Source organism: Salmo trutta, chromosome 38 (genome assembly GCF_901001165.1).
Source record: "Salmo trutta chromosome 38, fSalTru1.1, whole genome shotgun sequence".
NCBI classification, from domain to species: Eukaryota; Metazoa; Chordata; class Actinopteri; order Salmoniformes; family Salmonidae; genus Salmo; species Salmo trutta.
Window position 1 is genome coordinate 21,073,081 of NC_042994.1, and position 25,825 is coordinate 21,098,905.

Below are 25,825 nucleotides of genomic sequence, written 5' to 3' on the forward strand. Positions count from 1 at the left end.
ATTACCGCATGGGATAGGCGGGACTTCTGCCGATGCTGCCAGCGCGACTCAACAGAAACTAGTTGTATAGACAGACACAGCTAGGCCTATTGATACAGTTCATGAATTGTAGGGACGGGGCTTTGTCTAGTTGCAATTGCAGAAAGTCATTGATAAACACAGTTTATTCTTCAACTAGGATGTTAAGCCTTCAAATGAATCGTTTTGGATAAAATGGGATTGGAATGATCTAGATCTCGTCTGAGGTAAGATCTTTTTTGTTGTTTAAGTAATTCGATTAAAGTAGCCACATTTATAAGAATTACACTTTGGCATGAATTGATTTGAAAGCAGTTCAAATGGGATCATAACCGAATGCAACTTTAAAAGTCGGCCTGACCATCTAAATCTGGTGTCGAATGGTAAAAACAACAGCGAGATCTGAAAAGGGTCTGCGATTCTATTGTGCTGTGAGTTCTCCCTCAACAGCGGGCTCTCTAGCATAAATTACATTAACTTTTCATTAGAAGCAAAACACCGTTCATAAATTGTAACCTGGACTGATATTTTGTAGCCAGAATTGATACAATACGGCTTCTTGATATTCTACAAATAACAGCGCTAGCTCAACTTCTTTCCTTTGAGTCAAATGTTGATTTGTTTGCAAAACTCACTGCATGTTTTGTTGGGATTCAAAGGGAAGAGGTAAAAACGACAGTGGTGTGAAGTGGGTATACAAACATTTTGCTAAAATAATACTAACTTTTTTTGTGAAGAATTCTATGAGAAACAGTGACATACACACCTAAAATGATACATCCTATATTGGTCTTTAAAAGTCAGGACAAGCTGAAGGCGTCCGCATACTTCCCGTCTGGAACCGTTCCTGCATATATTATGACGACATTTTGTGACGTTTTTGGTCTTCGGCAAGTTTTTCTTTTTCGGTTGTTCGTCCACAGATTTTTTTTCTCTCGAGGTAAACCGAAATCGGTAGAGGAAAATTGGTGATTGGTCAAACAGTAGGGATTGTTCAATTAAGTGTTTCTAATTCAAGGAGACTAATTGTTTGTTTTTTTTATGCAAAAAAAATAAAACTGCACTAAACATCATAGTTAGATGTAAGATTGCCCAAATATGATCTTGACAAAAAAGTGAAAATTAATGACAGATTTCTTCAGTTATTTTAGATTAATTCAGACTATTTTGAGGAAGTGTATCTGGCTATGGCGTCTCAAGATGGACAAAGAGTACTATTGCCGCTTTTTTCTTGTTTTTCTAGCGAAGCACCCTCGTTTGGGTCACCTAGCAGAAGCATGCAGAAGGCTTAAAGGCCTACATGCTTCCCGTGGAGAAATATTCGAAACAGTTTTTGTATATATTATGACAACATTTTGTGATGTTTATGTTCGTTTTGGACTTCAACAAGGGTTTCTTTGTCTGTTCGTGTGCACACAAAAAATTGAGACAAGCCGAATTTTGGTAGCAGAAGTCTACGCCCCTCCGTCAGTCATTGTTCAGCAGTAGGGATTCTTAAATTAAGTGTTTGTTGTCATTCAATGACAGATGACTCGTTTTCATTCAGATTTTTTCACTTGAGAAATACTGCACCAACAAACTTAGTTGGATGTAAAATTGCGAGACTAAGATCTCCTCGACTAAAAAGTCAAAATGAATCACAGATTTCTTGAGTTATCTAAGATTCATTATGACTATTTGAGGAAGTGAATGGCTACTGGCTATGGTGCCTCAAGATGGACAAACAGTACTTTTGTTGCTTTATTCTTGTTTTTCAAGCAAAGGTCTTTTAAGGGACTATGCGAACACACCCGTTTGACTGGGTGCCAGCCGCACTGAAGCATGTGGAAGCCTTAATAGTTAGCCCTTGATCATGACTCAGTTCCTTTACATTACACACAAGTCATTGGATGAAGGCGTCATCTGTACGGGGGAGTTTTGTTAAGAGCCCTGACACTCGTTCTGAACATTGACATGCATTGCTTGTGGTACAGTTTTGGAAGTATAACGACTTTATCTTTCATTTTAGCAAGAAACGTTCAATTGATACACAACTTTTTTATGGGGTTAGTGTTCCCACAAGGCCATATCTCCATGTTACAGCAAGTGTTTACAGAAGAAATACGGAAGACAGAGGGACCACTGTGCTATCTAGCATGCTCCGAACACCTGTGTGTAACGGAAGAAGGCTGCCAGAAACGTCACTGGAAATTACTGTTGGCTACAACTGTGATAAAGCTGGTTATAACAGTGTGTGTTTTGCATTTGTGAAATTATTTTGTTGGGATAGGAAAGTAAAGCGCTTTTTTTCTAGAATCGTATTGCAATTGAGAATCAATTCCCGTTTAGATGGAGCATTTGGCTGTTTTGGCAGCCAGAGCCAGTCTACCTCCGAAAATAACATAAGGTCCTTTGACCTTTAGGAGTAACGGTAATGTTAGGCTCCTTAAGAGTACATCTTGGGCTTGCTAATAGTAGGCCTACTATTGAAACAGATAAATAAGTCTGTCAACGGAGTCAGAAATTCACAGGTTTCAGATTTGCCCCATGTTTTTTCTCTCAGGTTTTTGCTCTCACACCGTTTTTAAATAGAATATCTCATTTTGTTGTTTTTCTAAGTCCACAACAATGCGCAAACCACATCAGGAGACAACTTTTGAGATCTGGGAAAAAATGTAAGACATTTTTGAGTGTAGTTACCCTTTAATTCAAGGGCTCAGGTACCTAACACTGGTTAGTGGTGTTTCTGTTGCACATGAGATGGAGTTAGCAAAACAAATGCCACTGGATTGATAATAATAATCATGATATTATTTTGCAAGGTAGGCATAGGCTACTTTGTAGCTAGTTAACATTTAATTGAGAAGGTTTTTGGGAAAGCCTTTCCATCTACCTGAGGACTGTTAGGCCTATCATTAGCGTTGCTATATATTTCCTGTTCCTTAATTGTTTGAAACCTGGACATTTTATTTCATATTATGAGCCATTTCTTACCTAGCTTCAAAGTAGCCTATAGCCAAAATTCCACCATAGAAATGTGGAGGCAAATTATTTTTATAAAGCCTTCCTCATATGTATTATCCTTTTCAATTAGTTTTCTTTCCACTTTCTTTCATTGTCTAGCAACCAAAGGCATTATCCTAGTCATATTGGCAACCCATGATGGTTGTTGCATCTTTGGATCCCTTTTCTACATTTCAAATGGATATTTCCATCTCTGATGGTATGCATCCTGGGCATTAAGAAGTGAGTATGTGCAATGACCATTGAAAATAAATGGTTATACGCCGTATACTTGCGTATACGCTCAACTACACCACTGAGTATGCCTTCTCAAATTGGCTAAGTTTGCTCTACAAGACATTTTTGTATAGTTTCTAATGAAACTATGCTAAGTATGTAGGCTATTGCAAAAAATTGTGTTTTGATAGCATAATAATATCATCACTACGCTATCAAAATAAGTCTCATACACACAAGCATATATGAGGACAATTTGTCAACTAAATTAGTTGGGGGCCTGTGTAAGGGTTTGGGTTATATTGAAACTAAGTCTGTTTCTTCTACCTGGTGTGGCAGTGTTAACCTTGATAGTCCAGCTGTTGTCTTCATCAGCCTACAACGCGGTACTTTTGATTTCAGACTTTTGGAGAAACGCCTGCTAAGTACATCTTCTTATAGCTCGCTGATGCTTTGCGTGTTTGAGATGTCAAACACAGTGACTTGTGAAGTGGTTTATCGGCCATGAGAAAACGAATTCGACAGAAATGCTCAACTTTGAAAAAAGGGAGTCGTTTTCTCCAGGATAGACCTTGGTAGTTAATAAAGAGGCAGCCAAGAATACATTAGCCTAGATTAGCTTTTTCCTAAATATAAAGTCCCCAAAACACACGAGGATCCCTAAATGACTATGGGAACAAGGGAAGTGCTGTGGTCCTTTGGCTCCCAAAATCCTTCCACCCATCAACATGCCTAAAATGCTCAAAACTGGCAACCAATTCTAGCCTGCATACCCTCCTCATATGGCTAAAATCAATAGCATTTGTATTGCCAAGCGCCTGAGAGGACAAGCTTAAGGGTGATTTGTTTGGCCAGATTAGCTCCTTTTATCTGAATTTGAAAAAGTACCTGTCAGCACTCAAGCCCGCTCAATGGGGCTCCAACTTTCTTTACTGGAGGAAGCTAATTAAAAGGCATAGCTTTTGTTTTATAATCCTGTTCCTGGAATGCTGGACAGCTGAGATGAGCCAAGCCCATTTATAGATGCAGTCCACACTCCAGAGCAGTGTATTCAGGGTATTTTCTGTCTGCATTAAGGTCCCCTTGAGCAGGCCAAGGAAAGTCGTCCCTCAGCAAGGTGTTCACTGTAGATGAAAGTAATCCACAAATCCTTATCTGCATTCCCTTTTCCTCCTTTCCACTCTTGTTGTTTGAAAACTCAGAGTACTTCTTACTGTAGGGCATTGGAGTGTAATGTTATCTGGATCTGTTGTTTGCGGGTCAGGTTTCTCTACTCATCTCCATATTCCCCACCTCCTTGTACTCTGCTTCTTTGGTTCCCCCGGGGAGGTTAAATAATTGGAGTGTGATCTCATCGCCAGTATCCTACTTGGCAGGGAAGATCACGTGCATTGTTTGCATGATTCTAGATAATGGAGTGAGAGAGAATCAATCCTGATGTGTTTCGTGTTCCTCCAAGCAAGGTCAAGAGAGGAAGGACTAAGTGCCGTACTGCCGTCGACTAAACAAGTTCTCCTCTTGTCCTTCATTTGACCTTTTTCTTACCCTGCCCAGTAGTGTATTGCACATATTTCAATTCCTAACCAGGTGTCTGCAACTTTGTGCCGCACACTTCTTTCTCTATACACAAATCCTGTGTGGTGCAGAACAGGAAAATGGCCACTGGCGATAGTCTGCACATCGAATCATCCACATTTGTAACCTGACTGCAGGCCAGCTTGTAGACCTATTTCAATGTGCATGACTAGAAAGGCTGCATGATAGTGTTACAGACAAGGGGTTTTAGGACTGGGTAAACGCATTTTAAAGGGCCTTCATCAGCTCTGTTATGACCCGGTATCTGGTAACAAGGGAATGCACGGACGCAGACTGGGAATAGCTAGCCGGGGCCATCTGTGCGAAAGACAGCGGTAGCCAGGCCTTTTCTTGGTGTCCCTGCATGGAGTCCGGAAGTCTCTGCTGGAATCCCCGTTGACCTCCCTTCGTCTGGGCCACCCTGGGGTCTTTTGATTTCACCATGAAGCTGGAGGGAGGAGCTGCCTCCACAATCACCTCCCTTCATTCCCAATTCTCCATACCACAGGTGAAAGGAGACTGTGGCCAGGCAGGCGCCACTCCTCCGTAAACCCCATAGAGAGTTTAGTTGCAGGTCGATGGGGGGAAAAAAACGTATCCTATCACATGATAGCAGCAGAGAGCCCGAAAGAGGCGATGCCAGCTCGTGGAAAGGCCTCTGACTTCCGCTCTACTGATCGCAGTGACATTCAAATGTGAATCACCTGGTCTTAGCACCCTCCTTTTCCAGCCAGTCCAGCTAGTCAGTCACGGGGGCCATAGCCCTTGCAGGGTGAAAAATGGGATTAACCGGTTTACCAGTGTGGACTGCTTTATTCACTCGACTTGTTTGTGTGTTTAATCTATTATTAGCTGTAATTACCATACGGTGACTGGGCCTGCGCAGTGTTTGGGCTGGTGCCATAACCTGGTCAGGTGATTGACTTAGGTCACGGACCACGGTCAAGTTTTAAGGTCAATTAAGTGGATTGACTTAAGTATAAGGAGTTAAGCCAATTAAATATTGAAATAATGAAGCAACCTTTTGATGAACTTTCTAGATGGCACAACTCTACTTTTTAGAGTTTCGAAGAATGCAAAATAATTTCTGGTGTGTAATATGTCAGCATTTCTTCATAGCTATGGCTTGGTGGATCCTTGGAAAAATATTAATCACTTGAATCAACACTACTGCTATTCTCATACACTCCTGTAAGGGAGGATAACGTTTAGCCTGTTCTTGTGTTGTAACCGCATTCCCAGTCTCTGTAACAGTCTGGAACCTCTACGCTATCATCTGAAATTCTCTCTATCCAGCACCACATACTCTCAAGGGAGTGGATCAAGCTGCTGGCAAGGCCTTTTCCAAACATGCAGCCATCTGCCTCGACACCTGACACCATAGCCCACACTGAGATCCAATTCCACTGTACACTCGACACCTGACACCATAGCCCACACTGAGATCCAATTCCACTTCTCCTCAGAGACACGTTTGTCCCTATTAAAGACTGTTTAAAAACTGACGACACAGCATTATCACCACCAATACAATAGATGGCCTATCTCCATTCATAGGAGTCATCCACACGTTCCTTTTAATTTCACCCAGAAAATAATCTCAGTTGACAACATGTTTAATATTTGAAAATGACTGTGGACCAATCAAGTGTGCCTGAATGCTTTAGCTGGGGCAGTGTTGAATCAACCTCCCGTTTCCGTTTCATACTGGATGCGTTTCAAATTAGATCTGACAAATGGATGCTGTGTGCAATCTTGCTGACAAGTATAATTGAGGACTTTGGGCCTTTTTGTAAAATGTATTTGTTTCATTGGTTTGCGCAAAGTGTATTTTTGACTGTGCTGAGAGTTTATTTTCGTAACATTTTAATTTGGCTGAATTTATGGTTATTGAATCTTTGAGTTAGTAGTAATAGTAGGCTTGGGCTGATACAGTTGCTAAGTGCACCCTTTGTTTCCGGAGTGCTCGGTGAAAGTCATTTTAAGATCTTAGACATTTTGAACTTTACATCAAACTACTAACAAAGACAAGTGCAACGTTGCTTAAAACGAACGGTGTTTAAAGTAGACGACCACCTTTAATTTCCCCAAGGTTGAAGGTGTTTTCAGGATGTCAGCAAATGCCTCCGGGTGAAAATTAGAATCATTTTCACCTCTTAATAATCTCTAATTGACAGGCACTTCCTTGGTTGGTGTCCATCTGGGAACTACAAAAAAACTAATCGAGCTTGATGGGTCTATGAAAAGAATGAGAAGCCTTATGCTATTGTAGAAACACCCTATATGCACCCTATACCCTATATGATGAGCCCTATATGCTTGATTCATTTATGTAATCCTCCTTAACCTTTTTTCTTGTGCTGTAAAGGAAGATTAGTTTGCCCTGACTGCTTTCATAACAAATCTGTTGTGTTCAAGTATTGTTATTCTTCGTCATTTAGTGGATAGTGATAAATAATAGTCCAATGTCCTTTTTCTGGAATACACTATCATTAGAATTATTATTGGGAGAATGACACTGGGTGGGTTATGGCATTGTTAGACCCATTTGTAGACAGCACCCAATTGTAATCATGGGGTGATTTTGGGGGGTTAAGGTACAAATGCCCACAATGCACCAAATTTAACAGACGTGGGTCAGCCACATCCAATCAGAGTTGTAACTCAATCAAAAGGCTGCGATAAAGCCTTTTCTGTTCGGCTCCCAGTGAGGTGTTCTCACCTAATCAATATAGTTCGACATCAGCAACCTATGATAGGTCACCAGTGTAACCTTTGTATAACCCTGGGAATCCTCACATTCTCTGAGGATTTGCATGTCAAAAGTAAAAGTCCTGTAAATGACCAATCACTGCACTGAAGTTCTCCCCTTAGTGTCGGTAAGTTGCAGGGGCAGATTTACTAAGTCTTTATACGGGCTTGCACCTGTACAGCTGTCTACCAGATGTCTTCGATATATTTGTGAAGGATTAAGAGAAGGATCTATATTTTTCTTAGAAGTGTCATTTGGCTTAATGACATTTCATGACTGAAACATTTCAAAGGGCAAGGGCTAACATAAAGGACGCCGTGAAAAAGTTGTTGCATTGTTCAATCTTTCAGATAAAAACTAAGCCCACCTTACCAGATATTTTCATGCAAAGTCTGCTATGTCATTGACCCTGAACTCAAGATTGTGATAACCCTTGTGATAACCCTTCTGGCCGTGCCAGGCGAAACAACCTGGGGGAATGTGTTGTTTTCTCCGGCCCAGAGCAGAAGCGGGGTACTGACCTCACTGGCCTCAGCCTCGAACGGGAGATAAAAAGAAGATTACTCGGCCTTCCCTCCCTGCATTCCTTCTCCTCATTGAGGCGAAAGTGACATCTCAATCGGAAGCCCTCAGGGATCTCCTTTGACATTCCTGGATCACTTGACTCTTCTATCTCCACTGATGTCGTTTTATGAATCTGGATGGGAAGTCATTTTATCAAGTCCCACTGAGCACAGCTGGCTGAGGGGAAATTATGGATGTGCTGATATTAGCAGGAAGTTGTTTGTCGCCGATTTTTAGTTTTAAAGGACGAGTACTAGCAAACACAAATGGTCATTTGAACATTTTTGGTAGACAAGACAAAAGGTAGAAAAAGATGACAGCATATTGGTGGTTCAGTTATTATAGGTACCAAGAAGGACTTAGTTGGTTAGAGGATGGTGCTTGGAACACCAAGGGTGTGGGTTTGATTCCCTTGTAGGTTACACTTATTGGAGGCCTAAGTGGCTTTGGATGCTAAACAACCATATTGGCTCTAATGGTTTTGATTACTGTCACCATGTTGGCTTGCATGTTAGAGGAATGTTCTGAATCAGGCAATTTCGTCAGACTAATTCATGACTACCAACTAGGGCCGGGCGACATATCAAAATGAATTCAAATGTATGTTTTAGTGCAATGTTATAAATGCCTGTATCGCAAGAATCAAGGTTTTAAGTTTCTGTTTTCATGAGTGTTATGTGTTTTTTGGTCTCGTCTTCTTCGCTTCTTCTGTGCTGTGTGCGCTGTGCACCTTCCCACTCGCACACAGACACCGATTCATAATAGTTCAACTGGCCTACCTTGTTAGCAAGCAAATAGATCCAAGTTGTCTAGACTTGAAAAATAAAGATTAGCTGGCTACTCACTAGCACGTGACCTTGTGCTTGTGTATGAGACATGTGTTCATTTTCCACAATGCCTGCTACCAGAAGGTGGTCATCACTAGTGGATGTGCATGGTTCTGGTTACATTTGTAACCAAAACTCAAATTTTTGTAGACAGACTTGAAAGCTGTGATTTATTGCAAAAAAGCAGGTTAATAATTAAACTATTTTGATAAAATAATTAAGTTATTTGTGTGTGTTGTGATTGTGGAATGCTTATATTTAGCCTAGGTATAATGTTTCACGCCCTGAATTCATTAGATTATTCCTGACTGTTTGAAATGCAGTGCATTGACCTTTAAAAAAAAAAAAAAAAAAAAAAATCCAACAAAGCTTATTTAGAGAGAATGTTAAAGAAGTTGAGATGTATATCATGAATCGCCCATAAGTTTGGTAAAAATCAAAATATGATTTTTAGGCCATATCGCCCAGCTCTACTACCAATAAGACCTCATGACAGATGTTTCTTTATGTAGTCATTTACCAACAGTGTGACCTACTCCTAGTGGCTTAGGATTGGTATCGAGTCCTATTTTTGTTGTCATGCTTTTTTAATTACAGTTTCCTTATAGGTTTTAAAGTATTATGTTTTGTTTACACCATCTGTGTGTTTTGGTTATTTTTCTGATCCACGTCTTTCAATTCTTAAAACGTTTATCCCTGCCACCACACTAAACTGTTTGCTGCTCCCAAAGGGGATTTTGTAAGAAGCTTTGGGGATACAATAACACACATTTTAGGTACCGACCAGTTGAAATGTTATTACGTACCTAAGTCTTCTAAATATTCTTCACTTTTGGGAGCAGCTTCTCTGCTACCTTTAGATGTTTTTGTAGTGGGTCCTCAGCACAGTAGGCCACACCACACAGGAAGAGCTGTTTTTTTCTCTTTTCTTTTTTAAAAATCAGTCAAGTGATTCCACCATATGCTTCAAACAGAGAAGCTAAATCTTTTAAAAGTGCTACTCAGTGTCTTAATCACCAAGAGTTTTGTCTATGCATAGTCTTGTCTATCGCTTATCACAAAGGCTTGTCTATGGATTTAATTCATAATTCATGGAATACCTATTGCCAGCTTCACAATTCTGCCACACACCTCCAGCCGGATAACATTGACCCCAAGTTGACCCCGCTAACCAGGAAGCCCATCGATATCCCACTTCGGCTATCCGCTCGAAGCCATTCTGGCAACTGTGGAAATTATATAGTGAACTCGCCCTCACGCCGAGCTGCTGATGAACCGATTACCGGTGCCGTCTCTCGTGTGCCGTCATGTGGGGAGCCCTCCGTTCTACAAAGGGAACCATTTAGATGAGCCCATCCGTTTCGAGGTTAATTGGAATTATGGTCGCTAATCAAGAGCGGCGACGTGGACCCGAGAGCAGTTTCAACAGGCTTAATTAGTTGCAACGGCAGAGAATGGGTAGTGACCGTAATCGCCGGATAACATGCCCTTTGCGTTGTTTGCAATAGTAATCACTCCCAAAAGTACGACTTTATGGATTTAGGATGACGGTGTCTTCATACATGATTATTCAATGGACATTTCTGGCCAACACGGCCATGAACACTCAAAGGCCATAGGTCAAAACGCAGAAAGAGCCACTGTGGCGCTGTTCAAATTCACTCCATAATGGGCAGAAATGCTCTTCTGATATCATTCATGGTGCCAGGGATTTCGTGTGTGTGTGTGTGTGTGTGTGTGTGTGTTATCTATGGGGCTAGTCTATTCACATGTGATATATAGACATCTAGCATAAATGTATATAGACATCTAGCATAAATGTCTGAAAATCTTGGCCCACGTCAATATGGTCCATGTGTTGTTGGATGACTGGGTCATAATGTGCGAGTTTGTCGTAATTGGAAAATCATGTGTTAGATGGGTGTTTGGGCATATGTCTGTTTGTTACTAGACTGTTGTGTTTTGGTATCTGGTTTATATATGGTGTGGGTGTGGGCGCAGGAATTTGTAGGGCTGACTAATCCTCCCTTACTCGGCAATCATTGTGCACTTTCAGAGTAGAGCAAATGGCTCCAAAACACAAGCATTTCAACTAGTAATGTAACACCAGAGAAATATTTTATTCTTATCGCCGTCACTGCCTTGAACTATTCTGCTGTATATAACAAGTCAGCATTTCCCAAAAACCTTGTGCGCTCTTTTCCCCTCTTTCTTTCCTAACCCAGGATACACATTTTCTGACTACCTGCCTCCTTTAAAAAGGCAGGTCTTTTCATGAGATCATTAGCTCTGAACAGACTCGACAGGTCAAAGGTGACCACTCTTCAGAAACTAGACATACTGCTCCTGGAGACATGTTTGCTGAAGGAAGCCTCGAGGCAGGCAGGCCCCATTCCCGCCCCTGCATGCTTTTCCCTGAGTAGAGGAGAGAAGGGGGGATGGAGGGAGAGGTAGAGAGGACATGGGGGGGATGGAGGAGCACGGTTTGGGGGGGGGGGGTTCAATCTGTCTTGGTTGAGGCTTCCCAAACCTGCTTCCTAGAATCTACTGATGTGACCGCCTCCGGTCGGGGAAGGGCTCTGATGTACCCAATGGGGCATTAAACATGTATTCACTTTCACTCTCACTCACTCACTCACTCTGTCCACTCTTCCTCTGTCATTGTCTTATTTCTGCTCTTCGTCTCTTGAGGCTTTTAGACTGCTCTCTCACCCTCACTCTTTCAATCTTTTATTTTTTTCAATGGCTGTCTGCTGCGTCTTCTCACTCTAGTAATAATTTCTTTCTCTCTCTGTTTTCAGATGCTCAGTTCTTTCTCTCTCTCTCTGTCATTCAATCTGACCTCTACTTTCCTTGCTACCGCACTTTTCCCTTTTTTTAATGATTTTGTATTGTACCCCCTTTTTTTCTCCCCAATTTCGAGCTTGTCTCATCGCTGCAACTCCCCAATGGGGTCGGGAGGTGAAGGTCGAGTCATGCGTCCTCCGAAACATGACCCGCCGAACCTCACTTCTTAACACCCGCCCGCTTAACCCGGCAGCCAGCCGCACCAATGTGTCGGAGGAAACACCGCTGTACTTATTGTAAAGTGTGGGAATAAGCTTATGCCAGACTTAGCCTACATTTAACCTCTCCCTTGTTCATTTCAAAGGATGTTCATGACCCAATTCATATAAATCATGTCAAATGAAAAATTCATATTAACCCCTCCTACAGAATATGCTTTGGCAAGATTTTGAGTGATGCAAAGACTCCAGTGGTCATTCATAATTCATAGATTCACCAAACATCTTATTGTTATTATATGTTTCATTATTCCTGGTAGATACTACTGGTTATGATTGCAGACAGAGCCCAGAGAATGGGACGGTGCAATATTAAATGAGTCATGTTTTGATAAGGTGCATGCATGGGTATGTCTACGTCACCAGAGATATGCCCATGCTGTAGAGATATACCTAGCGGACTGAAACTTCACTGTTGTAGGCATAAAACAGCTAGTGCTATCTAGACTTGCGTTGGCAAACTAATCTATTACAGTAGCTAACTAAATGTGAAGGTAACTCAAATGAGGAGTAGTAGAGGATGGAGTTTTTGTTTGTATTTTACGCTCCTTTTCAACCCAATTTCGTGATATCCAATTACTGTCTCATCTCTGCAATTCCCCAACGGGCTCGGGAGAGGCGATGGTTGAGTCATGCGTCCTCCGAAACACGACCCGCCAAACCGTGCTCCTTAACACCCGCCCGCTTAACCCGGAAGCCAGCTGCACCAGTGTGTCAGAGGAAACATGAATCAACTGATGACCAAAGTCAGCCTGCAGGCGCCCGGCCCACCACAAGAAGTCGCTAGAGTGTGTTGAGCCTAGTAAAGCCCCCCTCCCGGCCAAACCCTCCCTTAACCCGGACAACTCTGGGCCAATTGTGCGCCGCCCTATGGGACTCCCGGTCACAGCCTGGTGTGACACCGCCTGGGATCGAACCCGGGTCTGTAGTGACGCCTCAAGCACTGCGATGCAGTGCCTTAGACTGCTGCGCCACTCAGGAGGCCTTAAAATGGAGACTTAACTTGAAAATGTGCAGGATACCTCTTTCCGGTATTCCCTCCTATCAATAGATCGCTAGAAGATGCATATCTTTCATTTTAGCGGGAGAAGTATGGAGCGAGATACCTGACAAAGGTTGAACATCATAGGACAGCGCCTGTCAGTCATAAAGTGAGTGACGACAATGAAACACTGCTGGTTTGAGTCTGCTGTCGGTCCTACCTCTCTATACCTGGGTGTGTTGTGTGTGTGCTGTGGTTACTGTAACATTTCTGCACTGAGGGTGATAAAATAAACAGATTTAATTGTTTTTTAAAAGCTAATGATGCTTACAGTGCTGTGAAAGTGTTTTCCCCCTTTCTGATATTCTCTAATTGCATATTTTTTTTTATACTGAATGTTCAGATCTTCAACCAAAACATAATATTAGACAATGGAACCGTAGGTAAAAAAAATTAATGAATACAAAAAAAATATTTATTTACAGGAAGCATTTGGTTGGAGTCATTGCAGCTAAAGGTGGCACAACCAGTTATTGAGTGCAAGGGGGCAATTGCTTTTTCACACAGGTCATTCAATATTGCATAACTTTGTTTATGACATAAGTATGTAATTGTTGTTATTTGTTCACTCAGGTTCCCTTTATCTAATATTAGGTTTTGGTTGAAGTTCTGATAACTTTTTCACGACTCTATGCAATATTTTCGAAGAAATTGATATATGTCTAATGATTTTAATCCAAGTGTTGACAATGGAGTAGTCATCTACTGCTTTCTGTGTAGCAAAGCCCATGTTTAACACCTGTATTGCAAATAGCTTAGAAAATCTATCTTAAAAGGAAGCTTCATGCCTGTGGATGTCCACAGACTCTTTGTTTTATGATATTGTACAACAGCTGATGCAAGCAACACTGTAAAAGTGTGAAAACATTTGATCGGTGTTATTTCCTCTAGTGATGCAGCGATATGACATGTTTGGACGATACCGATATCCAATATTTTCCTTGCAAAAAAACCCCAAAAACGATATCCGATATTAAACATTTAGACGGCCTTTTGAGCATTCTAGTACAGTTAAGTAGTTAACACACACATATGGACGCAGCAGTCTAAGCCCCTGCATCTCAGTGCAAGAGGGGTCACTACAGTCCCTGGTTCAAATCCAGGCTGTATCACATCCGGCCGTGATTAGGTGTCCCATAGGACGGCTCACAATTGGCACAGCGTCGTCCGGGTTTGGCTGAATGTTATCATTGTAAATAAGAAATTGTTCTTAATTGACTTGCCAAGTTAAATAAAGGTCACACACACACACTGACAAAGTTATTTTGTTGGCATTTACATATGTCCCCATTACCAGTAAAACATAATCAAAACCTAGTCCTTTCACTTACTTGCTGTGCTGTTTCGTTGTTCATTTGTTCAGTCATTTCATTCTCAACCAGGATTTCATCATACATGTCAAGCAGTGAAGTTTCAGCTCTGTCTATCCGTGGCCTCTCTTCCTCGACGACACACTGCTGTCAGACTCAGAATGCTAATGGAGCTGATATCGCTGTTCCAAATATCAGTCGTGAAGCTAATAGCAGTGACGCCATCACTGTGTAACTGCGGTAGGGCAACATCTGAAAAATAGCGCACTGTGTGTACCGGTGTTGGACCAGTCGGCGAAAGCCAACATCACCCACGACAGAGAACGGTTGATTGTCAAGGTCAATGAATTCCATTATCTTGCCGTTAATGGATTTCCCATTTGAGTTGTCTCGCTGAAATGTTCTTACTCTTTCAAATGACTGCTCGATTTGTTGACCCCTCGATCCACACAGCAGACATAGTGGGCTAGGTTAGGAATGCTGTGTTGCACGTGTAGCGCTACATTTTACGTGGCATCATTACGCCATATACCTACATTTGACGTGCATACCAGTTTTGCACATCAGCGTTAAACTAGACATCGGGTCCATGTTGGCATTTTTAGCTAATATCGGACGATTCTGATATATTCACCGACATGTTCACTGATATATCGTGCATCCCAAATTTCCTGAATGTACCAGAGGCCACCAAAATAGAGCTTGTTCTGCAAAGAAAATCAGACCCCCCCCCCCCCCCCCCTCCAGCCTGGGGGAGCCTGGTTGGCTACTATTTCTATTTGGCTGGCTACTCCATTTGCTTCTGGAAAACACTGCAATGGCCACCGGTCAGTTTGTAGAAACATCATCTGTTCGGCTGTACAAATTCACCATGTACAGATGTGATCTTTTGCTATCAATCTGGAACAGGAAAACAAACATTACTGTGAATGGGAGTTCCGAAAATCCAGTCAGTGACTCACACACGACTCACACACACCCTGTCTCACTCCGCACCCTATCTCAGGGCGGCAGATAGCCTAGCGGTTAGAGCATTGGGCCAGTAACCACAATGTTGCTAGTTCGAATCCCCGAGCCAACTAGGTGAAAAATCTGTTGATATGCCCTTGAGCAAGACACGTATGCTCCACGGTAGCTGTCAGTAATGTCTGATCCCTGGCCGTGACCCACTCAACGAGGGTGTCTCATTGCTATATGCAAAACACGTTTCCATTTTCACACCACACACTTGTACAGTTACTCTTGTACACGTGTGACCTGTAAAAAAATAAAGACTAAGAAAAACCATATCTGTTTTTGCTGCCATGACAACCACCACAGGATTTGTCTACAGCCTACTATACAGCTCAGACAAACATGCGAACAGGCTAGAGCTTGGAGGCCAACCAACTAAAATGCTTTGGGTCTAGCCTTAAAGAAAGCTCCAGTCCTTCAAAGGCTCTCAGCGAGACCTACAGCAATGTCTACACTGCCGTAACCACCCCAAGGGAACCCCCAGTCTGTCTGTCATTAGCATCAAACTTCCCATCCACTTCAGAGCTGACATAGTGCAGGTGTTCTGGCTCCATGGAGGGGGGGAGACGGTAATTAAAGCTAGCGATGGCTAAATTGCTTACGTCGTTAGCGGTGCATGCAAGCAGCCTCGTTCGCATGCTGTGCCACCCTGTGCGTGTGTGAGATGGGATTTAGGATGGGAGTTTTGAGAGTCCGTGAAAACAAATGAAGCGTTTTATTTGTATTTTCACTGTACAGTAGAGGATATTTGCATGATAAAGCAAGCCTGGTTGATGAAACCTACAGTCGACTTTGTAAAAGTTAGACTGCTCTATTTCTTCTTTCCCTAGATGATGAATGGACATGCCATACCCCTCCACTAGCATACAAAGGAATGGAAATAACTTGCTCTACATTGAACTAGACAGTTAGGCTTTCTCTGGAGCAAAACATTTCATTCAGCTAGTTAAAGTTTATGATCATTTGTGTGTCTTTTTTTTGGACCATGCCTGTATATACACACACACACACACACACACACACACACACACTTTAGCATGGTTTAGTGTGTGCTAGGCCGACAGGTATGAACATTTTCCTGCTTTTAGGCTCTTACCTGTCCGTCAAAGATGACGGGGTGAATACAGAATGAGAAATCTTGAAAGCAAAGGCACCATCTCTTCATCTTTTTCTTCCAGCTTATCTCCTTTACACAGGGGCCTCTGAAGGAGAAAAAAATGCTGCCCCCTCCCCCCTTCACTACCCCTTCAACCCACTCACACAAATGCAACACGCCCTTTTTTTTACTCAAGTGGACCACGAACTTGTATCATTTTGACTTTGGCACAGCGGGCTGTAAAACAGTTGGCACGTCACTTCTTTAACATGGGAGTGTCAGGTGGTAGAAACATCTGCTGGCTATCCCCCCTGCCAACCCCCCCAACACTCCCACTCTTTCCCACACACACACCCAACCACCAGATGTGTTGAAGCAATGCCACACTTTATGCAGGCTTGAAAGAGCCTTAAATTACAGTCTATCCCCCTCTAAAAGCTTTCCCAGCAGGCCTTAAGCCAAACGGATAGGCACATTCTGTCAATCAAATTCCTCTTCAATGATACGGTGCACGCCTTCCCAGAAAATAGTCCAATCGGTTGGTTGTTGCCTAGAGACGGAAGAAGAGAGGCATAAACATACTCACTGTGACCATGCAATCTCCATCTCTCTCGGGTTTATCTCTACCTCATATATTTCCACTCTCTTCCCCATTCCATTATTGCCTAGTCATTTTGTTACCCATCCCTCTTTCCTGCACTATTTCACTTTAAACCTATGTGAATTATTGCTATCACACTCGGTCACCAGTCCAACAGATCACTCAACTTGTGGCTGGCACTGCTTTCCTATGCAAATGGTGGGTAACTAGGTCATATTCATTAGGTAACAAACAGAATAACACAGACTGAAACAGGGAGGCACTATCTTTACTTGTCCAATAAGAAACCGTTTTTTCCCATTGCAAAATGTTTGCATTGCGTGGTGGCCAACTGCACACGGGAGAATGACTGCCCCCTCTCATTAAAGCCATGGAAGTTTAAGGCCGACAGCGGTACAAAATGCATTAGCAAAAAACAGGATCCTCCGTTTATAGTGAATGGAAAAACATTTGGGGAGTCTCTCATTCTTCTCTGCAGATCCTCTCAAGCTCTGTCAGGTTGGATGGGGAGCATCGCTTCACAGCCATTTTCAGGTCTTTCCAGAGATGTTCAATCGGGTTCAAGTCTGGGCTCTGGCTGGGCCACTCATTGACCATTCAGAAACTTGTCCCAAAGCCACTCCTGCGTTGTCTTGGCTGTGTGCTTAGGGTCATTGCCATGTTGGAAGGCGAACCTTCGACCCCAGTCTGAGGTTCTGAGCGCTCTGGAGCAGGTTTTCATCAAGGATCTCTTCGTACTTTGCTCTGTTTCTCTTTCCCTCGATCCTAACTAGTCTCCCAGTCCCTGCCGCTGAAAAACATCCCCACAGTATGATGCTGCCACCACCATTCTTCACCGTAGGGTGATGAGCAGTGCCTGGTTTCCTCCATACATGATGCTTGGCATTCAGGTCCAAGAGTTCAATCTTGTTTCTCATGGTATGAGAGTCCTTTAGGTGCCTTTTTGCAAACTCCAAGCGGGCTGTCATGTGCCTTTTACTGAAGAGTGGCTTACGTCTGGCCACTCTTCCATAAAGGCCTGATTCGTGGAGTGCTGCAGAGTTGGTTCTCCCATCTTCTCAGAGTAACTCCAGAGCTCTGTCACTGACCATCAGGTTCTTAGTCACCTCCCTAACCAAGGCCCTTCTCCCCCGATAGCTCAGTTTGGCCGGGCGGCCAGCTCTAGGAATAGTCTTGGTGGTTCCAAACTTCTTCCATTTTAAGAATGATGGAGGCCACTGTGTTCTTGGGGACCTTCAATGCTGCAGAAATGTTTTGGTACCCTTCCCCTGTGCCTCGACAAAATCCTGTCTTAGAGCTCTACGGATAATTATTTCGACCTCATCGCTAGGTTTTTTTCTCTGCCATAAACTGTCAACTGTGAGACCTTATATAGACAGGTGTGTGCCTTTCCAAATCATGTCCAATCAATTGAATTTACCACAGGTAGATTCCAATCAAGTTGTAGAAACATCTCAAGGATTATCAATGGAAACAGAAGGCACCTGAGCTCAATTTCGAGTCTAATAGCAAAGGGTCTGAATACTTAGTAAAAATAAAAAGTATGTGAACCCTTTTGGAATTACCTGGACTTCTGCATAAATTGGTCATCAAATTGATCTGATCTTCATCCGAGTCACAACAATAGACATAGTGTGCTTAAGCTAATAACAGACACGTTTTGGAATTTTGTTGTCTATATTGAATACATCATTTAAACATTCACAGTGTATGTTGGAAAAAGTATGCGAACCCCTAGGATAATGACTTCTCCAAAAGCTAATTGGAGTCAGGAGTCGGCTAACTTGGAGTCCAATCAATGAGACGAGATTGGAGATGTTGGTTAGAGCTGCCTTGCCCTGTAAAAAACACTCACAAAATGTGAGTTTGCTATTCACAAGAAGCATTGCCTGGTGTGAACTATGCCTCGAACAAAGGATATCTCAGAAGACCTATGATTAAGAATTGTTGACTTCCATAAAGCTGGAAAGGGTTACAAAGTATCTCTAATAGCCTTGGTGTTCAACAGTCCATGATAAGACAAATTGTAAGTAAATGGAGAAAGTTCAGCAATGCTGCTGCTCTCTCCCTAGGAGTGGCAGTCCTGCAAAGATGACTGCAAGAGCAGAGTGCAGAATGCCCAATGAGGTTAAGAAGAATCCTAGTGTCAGCTAAAGACTTACAGAAATCTTTGGAACATGCTAACATCTCTGATGAGTCTATGATACGTCAAACACTAAACAAGAATAGTGTTCATGGGAGGACACCACGGAAGAAGCCACTGCTGTCCAAAAAAACATTCTGAAGTTTCAAAAGTGCACCTGGATATTCCACAGCGCTACTGACAAAATCTTCTGTGGACAGATGAAACTACAGTTGAGTTGTTTGGAAGGAACACACAACACTATGTGTGGAGAAAAAAGGCACAGCACACCAACATCAAAACCTCATCCCAACTGTGAAGTATGGTTGGAGGGAGCATCATGGTTTGGGGCTGCTTTGCTGCCTCAGGGCCTGGACAGCTTGCTATCATCGACGGAAAAATGAATTCCCAAGTTTATCAAGACAGCAGAATGTAAGGGTATCTGTCCGCCAATTGAAGCTCAACAGAAGTTGAGTTATGCGACAGGACAGCGACCCAAAACACAGAAGTAAATCAACAACAGAATGGCTTCAACAGAAGAAAATACTCATTCTGGAGTGGCCCACTCTGAGTCATGACCTCGAGAGCAGTTCACACCAGACATCCCGAAAATGTTGCTGAACTGAAACAGTTTTTTGTAAAGAGGAATGGTCAAATTCCTCCTGACCGTTGTTCAGGTCTGATCTGCAACTACAGATAATGTTTGGTAGAGGTTATTGCTGCCAAAGGAGGGTCAACCAGTTATAAAATCCAAGGGGTCACATACTTTTCCCACCCTGCACTGTGAATGTTTACACGGTGTGTTCATTAAATACATATAATTGTTGGTGTGTTATTAGTTTAAGCAGACTGTGTTTGTCTATTGTTGTGACCAATATATGCAGAAATCCAGGTATTTCCAAAGGCTATACATACTTTTTCTTGCCACTGTATGTAAATAAATTGAAATGCCTTATTTTAAATACATGGAGCAACAACGGCTCCGCCGCGAAGCGGTAGGGCACACAAGCTCACAGAACGGGACCGCCGAGTGCTGAAGAGCGCAGAGTGTAAAAATCATCTGTCCTCGGTTGCAACACTCACTACCGAGTTACAACTGCTTATGGACGCAATGTCAGCACAGTAACGGTTTGTCGGGAGCTTCATGAAATAGGTTTCCATGGCTGAGCAGCCACTCACAAGACTAAGATTACCATGCGCAATGCCAAGTGTGAGCTGGACTGGTGTAATATATGTTGATAAACAATCTGGGGTCAAAAGGGTCATTCAGGTCTTGTATTAGGATCTGTTTGGTGTTCGGAGACAAAGGGTTGATCCAAAGACTGTCTTTCTCCTGTTCTCTCTCTCTCTCTCCTTCCATGTCTGTCATTCGCTCTCCATTTGAATCCCTCCCCCTCTTATTATTCCCCATATTGCTTTTTCTCCTGCTCTGTCCATCTTTATCACTCCCACTCTTATTCCTTTCCTTCTCTTTTCTTTGCCTCTGTCCATTTCTTATTTCTGTCTCTTGTCCTCTGTCTGCCCACAGACAACACATAATTGACAGCTGTCTGATTTGGGAGGCAGTGATCTACAGCACTCCACCAGACTGAAACGCTGGCAGTCCCCCTCCCCCCCCCCCCCCCCCCAACACACACACACACACACCTCTCTCACCCACAGAGATCTATTTTAAAAATACAGACTTGTCTGTTGGAAATTTTTCAATGGGGTGTGGAGAACAACCGCCGGTGATTTGTGTTTGTGTTTGTGTGAAATGTGGATTAGTATTATGATGGGAAACACATATATTTTACGACCAATGAGAGAGGTGTCTAACCCTCAACCAAAATATGTTTTGATGAGACAAGCCTTCTAAAAGTTTTCACTCATCTGCTGTTGTGTGATTGATCAAAAGACTGACAAAATAATCATAAAATTGTAACCACTGGGACTGGCTTTCATTGACGTTTTTCGGATGCTTAAACCATTGTTGCGTGATAGTTTGTGGCATTTGATGCACTCTGAAACGATAAGTAAACATTTAACGCTAGTTTTAATATTGCGTCAACTCCTTGACTCCGATCTTTGGTGTTTTTTTTTTTATGAGCCTAATAATAAACACATAATTTAAACAGTAAAAATGAATTACCTTTTTATTGTGGCATGAACACAATCAGTCATGATATTTTCATCTGATTGTCAAACAAATCAATTCAAAAAGTAGACTCCCTGTGCATGTTCGTCCACTCTAAAATAATTCCAGTATACAAACCGCATGTATACTTGCACCATTTTATGAATGGAAATAGACATCTGTTACATTCAGTGATTGCCATTGATTAGGCCTACATTAATAGACAAATTGACATTTTTTTTGTAGTCTGAAAAGTCGGGACACCTAAAATGCGTCAAACTGTCCTGGGGAAAACGTGATGGTCACCCTAACACACACAGTCAACTTACTAAACTAGGCTACAATGTATTACCATGAACTTCAAATAGGCCTACTGGTAGCCAGTGTGTACTGGTAAAAATAAATAGTGCTTAACTTCTTATGGGCAGTGCTTAACTTCTTACGGTAGCGTCCCACCTGGCCAACATCCGGTGAAATTGCAGAGCGCGAAATTCAAACGACAGTATAATAAATATTTAACTTTCATAAAATCACAAGTGTAATACATAAAAAAAAGCTTAACTTCTTGTTAATCCAGACGCTGTGTCAGATTTCAAAAAGGCTTTACAGCGAAAGCAAACCATGCGATTATCTGAGGACGGCGCCCCGCATACAAACGCATGAAAAACATATTTCAACCAGGCAGGTGCGACACGAAAGTCAGAAATAGCGATATAAAAAATGCCTTTGATTATCTTCTTCTGTTGGCACTCCAAAAGGTCCCAGTTACATCACAAATGGTCCTTTTGTTCGATAATGTCCTTCTTTATATCCATAAAAACTCAGTTTAGCTGACGCGCTTCAGTCAATAATCCACCCAGTTTCCCTCCATCAAAATGCATACAAAATGAATCCCAAACGTTACTAATAAACTTTTCCAAAGAAGTCAAACAACATTCATAATCAAACCTTAGGTACCTAGAAAACTAGAATATCTGGCTAATTTTTCCAAAAACCAGCCTAGAAAGAGTTTCAAAGACTGTTGACATCTAGTGGAAGCCCTAGGAACTGCAATCTGGGAGGACTTGGCCTTATAATAAAAGTGATAGCCATTGAAAATAGGGGTAGGCAAATCTTTTTTTATTTTTATTTTAAGAAAATTATTTTGGAGGGGGATGGTTTGTCCTTGGGGTTTCGCCTGCCATATCAGTTCTGTTATACTCACAGACATAAGCAGACTAGCTTCTGGGCCTGAGTAACAGGCAGTTTACTTTGGTCACGCCTTTCATCCAGACGTCAAAATACTGCCCGCTACCCAAGAGAGGTTAATGTATTAATGCTTGGAGTCTTTACAGATTCTGTGACATAAAAATACTACCTTTCCTTACATTTAATTACATTTATGACAGTGTTATTTGTCATTATTAAGCATTTAACAATTGAACTTAAACCCTGTATTAATCATTGATCTTAGAGATCTCGGAAAATGTCCTGTATGTGTAACTATGCCTACGTAACATTTCATTATGTTCACCATGAAAACAGTTCTCGTGTTCACAAATCCAAAATAATTTAGGCCTATGCCATTGCAAAATTGAATGCTTCTAATCGAATGCTTCTAACCGAAAGAGTTAACTATACGCCTACTGTAATTAACGTATACTTGTTGGATGGATTGGATGCGTGTTGGTGTCCAGCTTTTGGCTAGTTATCTAGTGATATTGTCATCCATCAGCTGAAAGAAAACAATATATATATATATATATATATTTTTTTTTTTAAGTCTACCTTTGGGCACGGAGAACACCAGTACCCGTGTGCACCTGAAACACAAAGCAATGAGCACTCTAAACAGCTGACTGACAAAAGCAAACAATGATATATCAAGGGATAAATCTAATGCTTTGGAGTAAAATCATAGGCGTTTTTTTTAAGGACGCATGGCAAACAAATGGCGAAAAATGAGGAAGTACAAAGGAAACTGTAAAGGAGCTCAGCTTTGGCCGAAATTCAGCAGTACTGAATGGACAACGCCACCGCATACAAATAAATGGTTTAAACCATGACTGAGAGGTGGGGGTATGTGTTTTCATATTTACCACTGTAAAACATACCACTGCATTTTAAACTTGTAGGATAATTATTAAATTAGCATTATTTAGAGCCCCCCCACCCTAGAGTCTAAACAAACTGAACAAGATTTCTCTTTTTGCCTGTTTAGGTTGCACCAGGCAGACGTTTTCAGGGCTTGATTCTGAGCGCACAGAATCGGCATCAAACCCTGCATTGTAAGACGTTTATACAGTTAAGACCAGTGTAAAACATATTAGGAAGGGTTACTTCTTGACTTAGACTAGAGCGATCGGTCTCTAAGTAGAGGCACTGGTGGCGGTGTACTTGAGGATTAAGCAGAAGCATCATGCTCTTGTCGAGGATGTTTCTCTTAGACTTTGGTTGATCCCAGATGATCTCGTCAGACTTGGTAACGCTTTCAAAACACGCTCCCAAGTGAAAGTGGTTAGGTGAATTGAGTGCAGACGCACGCATGCATGTACAGACCCGCACGTATACCCATACACACAGGCTGAAATCGAGACTGCATTGTACATTCTGATCTCTATGAAAAATCACTCTCCCTCCATACCTTTGTCCTATTCTTTCGCAGCAATCCACAGGAAGTCAAAAATATGCAGCCCAGGCATATGGCCTGGGCTATTGGAGGCTCTGAAAGCTCCAGATCCTTTGCCTCCTTTTGCGTTTTTTCTTTTTAAACCTCATGAACTTAAAGGGGCTCCGTTCTTTTATTGTGTCCCCCCAGAATAAGTTGAAAGGCCCTTCTTCAATCCTGTTGTTCCCCCTCTAAAGACCCTTTGAGTCCCTCAGAAATCGGGGGGTTGCAACGTGTACCGGGGTTATTGTGGGCGACACAATCAGGTTGTATCTGCCGTCCTGATAAACTGAATGTTATGGTGTCCCTTTTCTCTATACACATGCTAATGCCTCCCAATCAGTTCGGCAGTTGGAGAGTGTGGGCATTTGTTCAGGGAGGACACCCGGGGATAGTTAGCTACACATCCCATCCCTCTCACAGTAGGGTGTGAGGGGAATCTCACTTGCTCTCTGTTCAGTGCTCCCTCTGTCACCAGATGGTCGAGATTTGGGGGTGGATGGATGTACTTCTCCTTAAAGGTGTTATTGTTCGACAACTAGGCCTAGCTATAGCCCGATATGGGATGACTGACTTGGCTTCATTCAAGCGAAGCAGAGCGACTGAAATGCAATCAAAGCTACCTGCTGCTCTGTTTTTTTCCTTCTCCTTTTTCATATTCATAGGAGACTTCAGTTGCCGCCTCTCTTTCCCTCATTTTTCTTTTTCATTAGCATTCCAGCATGAATGATTCCTCCTCGCTCCCACCCAATGGGGTTAATTTTGTCAACAGACAATGCAACAGACGGCTTTCCTCAAGCTCTATGGGGAAATCCTGGCGGGAAAATAGGCTTGCGAAAAACAGCCTTTCCGTCTTCTCGTTTCACTCTCCTACTTTGTCTCTGCTACCATTGTCATTGGATATAGCACTGCCCTTTTAGTATGGCGCCGGAGAGGATGGCTGCCATTTCATGGGCTCTTAACCAACTGTGCTATTTTGTTCATTTTTTAGAATTTTTTGTAACTTATTTTGTACATAATGTTGCTGCTACTGTCTCTTATGACAGAAAAGAGCTTCTGGAAATCATAACAGTGATTACTCACCTTGAACTGGACAAATTATTTTTCTTTAATGAGTCGGACGAGAGGGATTTACTCCAGACACTTGAACAGACCTTCATCCCCGTAAGTCGCAGGAGAAAAAGACGGAAGAGGTATTGCGGAAAGAAATCGGGGTGCCTTGTGTGGATCCACTGACGATTGGCTAATCTGCCTTTGCCATCCTGGCCAAAGTACAATTGCTGGATAATAAATTGGACGAACTAAAAACACATACAGTGGGAGAAAAAAGTATTTGATCCCCTGCTGATTTTGTACATTTGCCCACTTACAAAGAAATGATCAGTCTATAATTTTAATAGTAGGTTTATTTGAACAGTGAGAGACAGAATAACAACAAAAAAATCCAGAAAAATGCATGTCAAAAATGTTATAAAATTATTTGCATTTTAATGAGGGAAATAAGTATTTGACCCCTCTGCAAAACATGACTTAGTACTTGGTGGCAAAACCCCTGTTGGCAATCAGAGGTCAGACGTTTCTTGTAGTTGGCCACCAGGTTTGCACACATCTCAGCAGGGATTTTGTCCCACTCCTCCTTTGCAGATCTTCTCCAAGTCATTAAGGTTTCAAGGCTGACGTTTGGCAACTCGAACCTTAAGCTCCCTCCACAGATTTTCTATGGGATTAAGGTCTGGAGACTGGCTAGGCCACTCCATGACCTTAATGTGCTTCTTCTTGAGCCACTCCTTTGTTGCCTTGGCCGTGTGTTTTGGGTCATTGTCATGCTGGAATACCCATCCACGACCAATTTTCAAT

At 42.2% G+C, this 25,825-nt stretch overlaps 1 protein-coding gene across 9 annotated transcripts in view; it reads left to right on the forward strand.

The window, feature by feature from the left end:
* sipa1l2 (signal-induced proliferation-associated 1 like 2) overlaps positions 1-25,825 on the forward strand; it is a 117,420-nt gene continuing 91,595 nt past the window's right edge. For 2 of the 9 annotated variants that reach the window (XM_029739258.1, XM_029739262.1), the window contains exon 1: positions 5-245. The gene's annotated coding sequence lies outside the window, so the exon portion shown is untranslated. Of the gene's footprint in view, positions 246-25,825 lie in introns of all 9 variants that reach the window. The other 7 variants (XM_029739257.1, XM_029739256.1, XM_029739259.1 and 4 more) reach the window with 7 other exon arrangements.